The sequence below is a fragment of the Loxodonta africana genome, chromosome 2 (genome assembly GCF_030014295.1).
Source record: "Loxodonta africana isolate mLoxAfr1 chromosome 2, mLoxAfr1.hap2, whole genome shotgun sequence".
In the NCBI taxonomy this organism is placed as follows: domain Eukaryota; kingdom Metazoa; phylum Chordata; class Mammalia; order Proboscidea; family Elephantidae; genus Loxodonta; species Loxodonta africana.
In genome coordinates, this window is record NC_087343.1 from 192,665,382 (window position 1) to 192,673,095 (window position 7,714).

The 7,714-nt window shown below is 38.5% G+C and overlaps 1 protein-coding gene across 1 annotated transcript in view; it reads left to right on the forward strand.

Annotated features, from left to right (window-relative positions):
• Nucleotides 1-7,714, forward strand: part of CPEB4 (cytoplasmic polyadenylation element binding protein 4) — a 134,646-nt gene that overhangs the window by 92,348 nt on the left and 34,584 nt on the right. The gene's annotated exons all lie outside the window — the stretch shown is intronic.

Here is a 7,714-nt window from a genome sequence, read left to right on the forward strand (position 1 = left end):
TCTACTTCCAAAAATCAGTCAATCAAAGCTCACAATGAGACCTGCTGTGGGGAAGCTGGTGCCATTCCTTAGAAACCCAGTTAATGTCAGGTACGGTTTCTTTAGAAATGGCACCATGAGATGGGCTGGAGGATGGGAGAGGATTGTTCTTAAAGGGCAAGCCTCAACCACATAAAAACGGAAATTGCTTTTTCTCCATTAGAGCTTGGCCTCTATATTTACCATTGCTGTTCGGTGCTGTTAAGTCAGCTCCTGACTCATGTTGACCCCGTGCACAATGGGACAAAACGCTGCCCAGTCCTGCGGACCGTTGTGATCCACAGGGTTTTCACTGACTGATTTTCAAAATTAGATTGCCAGGCCTTTCTTCCTAGTCTGTCTTACTCTGGAAGCTCTACTGAAACCTGTTCAGTATCATATCAATGCAAGCCTCCACTGATAGCTGGGTGGTGGCTGTGCATGAGGGGCATTGGCCGGGAATCAAATCTGCGTCTCCTGCGAAGGCAAGAGGTCTACCACTGAACCATCACTGCCCCTACCGTATATAAAAAAAAAAAAAAAAATTAATGTTTGTCTTCACTAGGTGACAGTAAAGAGAAACAGCTGTGGTGATAGGGACACCCAGCTGGTACTAGGACACTCACATTCACTCTCAATCTTGGGACTCGATTCCAACCACCACCCTCTCCAGCAGCGAGGACAGAGCAGAGAAGGCCACTGCCTGCCTACCAAAAATACCAAACCTGTTGCCGTTGAGTCGATTCTGACTCATAGCTACCCTATAGGACAGAGTGGAACTGCCCCATAGAGTTTCCAAGGAGCAACTGGTAGATTCAAACTACCAACCTTTTGGTTAACAGCCATGGCACTTAACCACTATGGCACCAGGGTTTCCACTGCCTGCCTAGTACATGCCAAAGGCATTGCTTGGGTTTACAAGACACAAGACTAAGTGGTAAGCCCTTCCTGGGGATAGGTAACATTTTCTGGGGGAGAAAGTGGGGTCTGAGGAAGCTGCATGTGAGGAAAGGAGTGGAAGTGGGAAGAGAGGACGGGTCAGGAATGGAGGGAATATGCTCTTTAAAAAGGTCTTGTGTGGAAGAGGTAGAAGAGACAGGCCTTGCGTGGTAGAAGAAATTTTTACCTTTTATTCCTCTATACCCATTGTTGTTAGTTGCCTTCTATACCTAACCTTTTATAATTTGTCTATTTGGTTATTTGTTCATTTATTCAACAAATGAATGTGAAATGCTTGTGTGTGGCAGGCACTTTTTTAGGTGCCTGGGTATATGCTGTGAGAAACAAAAAGGTCAAGGCCCTTGCTTTCTGTAGCAACTGTAGGGGGTGGAGGGAAGAGTGACACTCAATAAACAAGCAAACCACTAAATAAGAGAGGTCCTTTCAGATCATGTTAAAGACAATGTGTGAGGGAGGGACTGGGGATAGGGCTACTTTGGACAGCGGGATGCAGGATGGCTGCTCTCAGGAGTGGCCTTTGGGCTGAGACCTGAATGATGAGAAGGTGTGGCTGTATGAACTCCTTTCACCCACGAGGCTGTCCTGTCATCTTGCTGGTCTTCCTGTCAGTAGCCATCTATGCTGACTTGTAGTGGAGCACAGGGAAAGCTCCAGGTGACAGGTACAGTGAGACTGAGCTCTGTGATTGCTCCACATGGGTATGCCAGAACAGGTGCGTGGGGCCCAGTAACTTTGATCTTGATTCCCTACATTTCCCCCACCCTCGTTCTTCTGGCAGAATAGTGGTTAAGAGCTACAGCTGCTAACCAAAAGGTCAGCAGTTCAAATCCATCAGGAGCTCCTTGGAAGCCATATGGCGCAGTTCCTCTCTGTTGGAATCGACTCAATGGCACCGGGTTTACCAGGGTTCTGCTGGATAGGGAGAATTAGTTTATAATAGACTTGTCTCTCCTGCTAAGATAAGCTAGAACACTGGATTAAGAAGAAGAAGAAAAAAAATCTGTCTAAAAGAATTAGAGAGCTACCAAGGTGCTAAGACCTTGAGAAGCCAAGATCCGAGGGAGAAGAAAAGCACTGAGGTGACTCACCCTTCAGCATAGCTTTCCCCCACTAGGCTGAGAAGTTGAGTGGAGCATTAGGCGGTGTCATGGGGCTTACGGAACAAAAACTGGAGTTCAGGGTCAGCCAAGGAAGGCCCTAGTAAACACCTAGCCTTTGAGTTGAGACATGTGAAGATCTATATGCTAAGGAGTAAGACCAAACAAGATATACGCTAGCCTTTACAAAGACCAGAAACCCTGGTGGCGTACTGGTTAAGAGCTACAGCTGCTAACCAAAAAGTCCCCAGTTCCAATCCACCAGGTGCTCCTTGAAAACCCTATGGGGCAGTTCTACTCTGTCCTATAGGGCCACTATGAGTTGGAATCAACTCAATGGCAATGGTTTTTTAAAAAAATTTTTATTTTATTTTTAGAAAGACTGAAGCTCAGCTATAAATTAGCTCAATCCAGATAGGATTAACTGCCTGCCAAAAAGAAAGTAAATTCTCTCCAGAGAAAGACATTGTCATTCAGAGTCTTAAACAAGCCCTAGGATTTTTATTACATAATATCTTAGATTCAATAGAAAATTCCCCAGCACACCAGGATTCAAAATCAAGTGATCAAAAAACAAGACAAATATAAGATTTTGCAGTTATCATAAAAGGATTTAAAATAATACTGATTAATATGTTCTAGAAAATATTCTGAAGAAGAAAATTCAGCAGAATGGAACTGGAAATTACAGAAATGAAAAACATAATAACTAAAATTAAGAACTTAATAAAAAAAACTTAACATAAGCGTTTAATAGCAGGTTAGGTAGCACTGGAGAGAGGACTAGTGAATTGGTATACAGATCAGTAGAAAATAACCAGAGAGAAGCGTCAAGAGAATTGAGGATGGGAACTACAGAAAACAGGATAAAAGATACATGGAGCAGAGTAAAACAATTTAATATGTGTGTAGTGGAATCTCAGAAAAGAAGAGAAAGAATGGAGCAGAAACAGTAGGTGAAGAAATAATGGCCGAAAATGTACCAAAACGGAAAAATGATATTGTCATACATTTAAGAAGTACTATGAAGTCCAAGGAGCCCTGGTGGTGTAGTGGTTAAGAGCCTGGCTGCTAACCAAAAAGTCGGCAATTCAAATCCATCAGCCACTCCTTGGAAACCCTATGGGGCAGTTTCTACTCTGTCCTATAGGGTTGCTATGAGTTGGAATCGACTCAACGGCAACAGGTATGAAGTCTGAGCAGAATAGAATCAAACAATATCATGCCTAGGCATATCACAAAAAGAAAATATGAAAAACAAAGGAAAAAAGATACATTGCTTTCAAAGGAGTAGTAATATGACTGACAACTGAGTTCTCAAAAATATATCAGAAACATTCAGCCAAAGATTGGACAGGCCCATAAAACAAAATGAGACTGAAGGGGCACACCACCGCTGGGGCAAGGACTAGAAGGCAGGAGGGGACAGGAAAGCTGGTAATAAGGAACTCAAGGTTGAGAAGGGAGAGTGTTGACACGTTGAGGGGTTGTTAACCAATGTTATAAAATAATATGTGTACTGTTTAATGAGAAACTACTTTGTTCTGTAAATCTTCATCTAAAGTACAATAAAAAAAGTTAGAAAAAAATATCGGAAACAAAAAGACAATAGAATATATTCAAAGGCTGGAAGAAAATAAATGGCAACCTTGAATTCTATATCTAGCAAAAAATATTCTTTAAAAATACAGTTTTTAAAAAATTAAACAAAAACTAAGAGAATTCACCAGCAGTTTAACCACACTAAAGTTGAAAGTAATGGCTGTTCTTCTGATAGAGGGAAAACGATCCCATTTAGAAGTATGAATATGCTGGAATGAATTAAAAAAAAAATGCAAAAAACAGAAAGAGTAAGTATGTCAGTAAATCTAAATGAATAATGACTGTATAAAATAATAATATTAATGTTTCATGGTGCTTAAAATACAGAATTATAAAAAAGTCTATATGCCAATATTTTATAATTCTATATTATAGACTTGAAGACTAACATGCACCTGACTCAAGCCATGGTGTTTTCAATCACCTCCAATGTATGTGAAAGCTGGACAATGAATAAAGTCTATATGCCAATTACAACACATACCACAAACACATGGGTACAGGAAAGTTGAAAGTAAAAGAATGAAAAAGATATACCATAACACACAAAAGAATATCTGACAAGAAACAACATTAAGATAAACAATTCCTAAACATAAAAGAGTAAACCTACCAGAAGATAATAACAATTCAAAGTATGTAAGCACCTAAAAACATTTAAGGACGTAAAAAGCAAGAATTGACAGGACTAAAAGAAGGAACAAACAATATCACAGCCATAGTGGGAGATTTTTAGAACAGATCAATCTCATTTAAAGTGATAGTAAACAAAAACTAAGAGAATTCATCAGCAGTTTAACCACACTAAAGTTAAAAGTAATGGCTGTTCTTCTGATAGAGGGAAAACAAAACAAAACCAATAAGGATACAGAAAACCTAGAAAAGGCATGTCACAAATTTGAGCTAATTTGCATATTAGAACACTGGACACAAGAACTACAGAATATACATACTTTTCAAATGCACAGACATTTGCCAAAATAGACCACATGTTGGGTGTTCAAGCAAATCTCAAAAAATTTCAACGAACTGAAGTTATTCAGAGTATGTTCACTGAACACTATGAAATTAAGTTAAAAATTCATAATAAAAAACTAGAAAGCTCACAAATGTTTGGAAATTAAGCAATACACTTATATGTAATCCATAGGTCTAATAAAAATTATAATTAAAATCAGAAAATATTTTGAACTGAATGATAATGAAAATATGACAAATTAAATTTGTGGGATGCAGCTAAAGCTATGCTCAGAGGAAAATGTATAGCTTTACATGCATATACTGGAAAAAAAGAAAGGTTTAAAATCAGTGATCTAAGATCCATCTCAAAACATTATAAAAAGAATTAGAAAACAATTGAGGAAATCAACAAAGCCAAAATTGAGTCTTTGAAAAGATTAATAAAATTGATAACCTCCTGCTGAAACTGAATCAGAAAAAAAGGACATGCATAAATTATTAATATCAGGAGTGAAAAAAGGAATATCACAACAGGTCTTACAGACATTAAGAAGATAATAAAAGCATATTTGAACAATTTTTGCCACTGAATTTTAAAATATAAAGGGAATGGACAGATTCCTAGAAAACACAATTTACTGAAGCTGACCCCAAAAGAAATAAAAAATCCAAATAATCCTATGACTACTAAAAATTTTCTCAAAAAGAAAACTCCATTCCTAGATGTCTTCATCAGTGAATTCTACCGAATAAACAAGGAAGAAATTGTAGGCCATTTTCTCTCATAAACATAGATGTAAAATTCCTAAATAAAACATTAACAAATCAAATCCAGAGATATATACCATATAGGTCATAAGCAAGTAGAACTTATCCAGAATGCCGGGTTGGTTTACTATTAGAAGTCAATCAATGTAATTCATTGCATTTATAGAATAAATAGATAAAATTATATAGGCATCTCAATAGATACAGTAAAAGCACTGGATAAAATTTAACACCCACTGATTATTAAAAACTCTTGGCAAAAAAGAATAGAAAGGAAATTCTTTAATCTGATGAAGGAAATGACAAAAAACAAACCTACAGCAAACATTATACTTAATTGTGATATATTGAAACTTTCGTTTGAGGTCAGAAGCAAGACAAGGATGTTCACTATCATCATTTGTATTCAACATTGTTTTGGAGGCATTAGCCAAAGAAAACTGGATATCCATATGGAAAAAAATAATCAATTTTGACACCTTACATCAAACCATTCATTAAAATCAATTCCAGGTGGACTGAAGATTTAAATAGGAAAATAAAACAATAAAAGTTTAAGAAGATAACAGAATATCTTGGAATAGGCAAAGATTTATTAAACCAACACAAAAAAAGTGTAATTCTAGAGAAAAAAGATTGATCTATTTATAAAACACTTATCTAACGAGACTTCATTGAGAGGGTAAAAGGGTGAACTACAGGTGAAAGAAATTTGTAATACATACAACTGACAAATGACTGACATACAGAATATATAAAGAACTCCTCTTAATGAATTAGAAAAAGATGAGACCCCATAATTAGATAAGAGGTTTAAACACAAAAGAGGATATTCAAATGGCCATTGAGTTCAACTTCATTAGTCATCAGGAAGATTCAAATTACAATAAAAATGCACATCCATCAGAATAGCTAAAGTGGAGACTGACAATGCTAAGTTATGGTGAACAGGTAGAGTAACTGGAATTCTCATACTTCTGTGGTGGGGGTATAAATTGGTACAACCACTTTGGATACCTGTTTGTCAGTAGCTACTAAAGCTGAAGTTGTCAAGGATTTCATTTTAACTAGGATCCACAATCAACACCCAGGGAAGCAGCAGTCACGAAATCAAACAAGCGTTATGCAGATGACACAATCTTCCTTGCTGAAAGTGAAGAAGACTTGAAGCACCTATTGATGGAGATCAAAGACCACAGCCTTCAGTAGGGATTACACCTCAACAAAGAGAACAAAATCCTCATAATGGGACCAATAAGCAACATCATGATAAACAGGGAAAAGACTGACGTTGTCAAGGATTTCATTTTACTTGGATCCACAATCAACACCCATGGAAGCAGCAGCCATGGAAGCAGCAGTCAGGAAATGAAAAGACGTGTTGCATTGGGCAAACCTGCTGCAAAAGACCTCCTTAAAATGTTGAAAAGCAAAGATGTCACCTTGAAGACTAATATGCGCCTGACCCAAGCCATGATGTTTTCAGTCACCTCCAATGCACGTGAAAGCTGGACGATGAATAAACAAGACTGAAGAATTGACACCTTTGAACGGCACTGTTGGGGAAGAATATTGAATATGGACTGCCAAGGAAACCCTGGTGAAGTAGTGGTTAAGTGCCACGGTTGCTAACCAAAGGGTCAGCAGTTTGAATCTGCCAGGTGCTCCTTGGAAACTCTATGGGGCAGTTCTACTCTATCCTATAGGGTCACTATGAGTTGGAATCGACTCGATGGCACTGGGTTTCTGGGATGGACTGCCAAAAGAATGAACAAATTTGTCTTGGAAGAAGTACAGCCAGAATGCTCCTTAGAAGCAAAGGTGGCAAGACTACATCTCATATATTTTGGACATGTTGTCAGAAGGGATCAGTCCCTGGAGAAGGACATCATGCTTGGTAGAGAGTCAGTGAAAAAGAGGAAGACCATAAACAAGATGGATTGACACAGTGGCTTCAACAGTGGGTTTAAGCATAAAAATTGTGAGGATGGCACAAGACTGGGCAGGGTTTCGTTCTGTTCCACATAGGGATCGTTATAAGTTGGAACAAACTAGATGGCACCTAACAACAACAGAACCCTCTGCAGCAATGGATTCTTTCTATCTTCTTCCAGAAGCCCCCAACTTCACCCTGCTGACACTCCAAAACCAAAATCAAACCCATTGCCTTTCAGTCGGATTTCGACTCTGACACTCCAAACCAAAACAAACAAACAAAAAACCCGTTGCCATAGTCAACTGGGACTCATAGCGACCCTCCAGGCCCGTCAGATCCACGGCTAGTGCCACACCTAACCACAGGGAGGTGC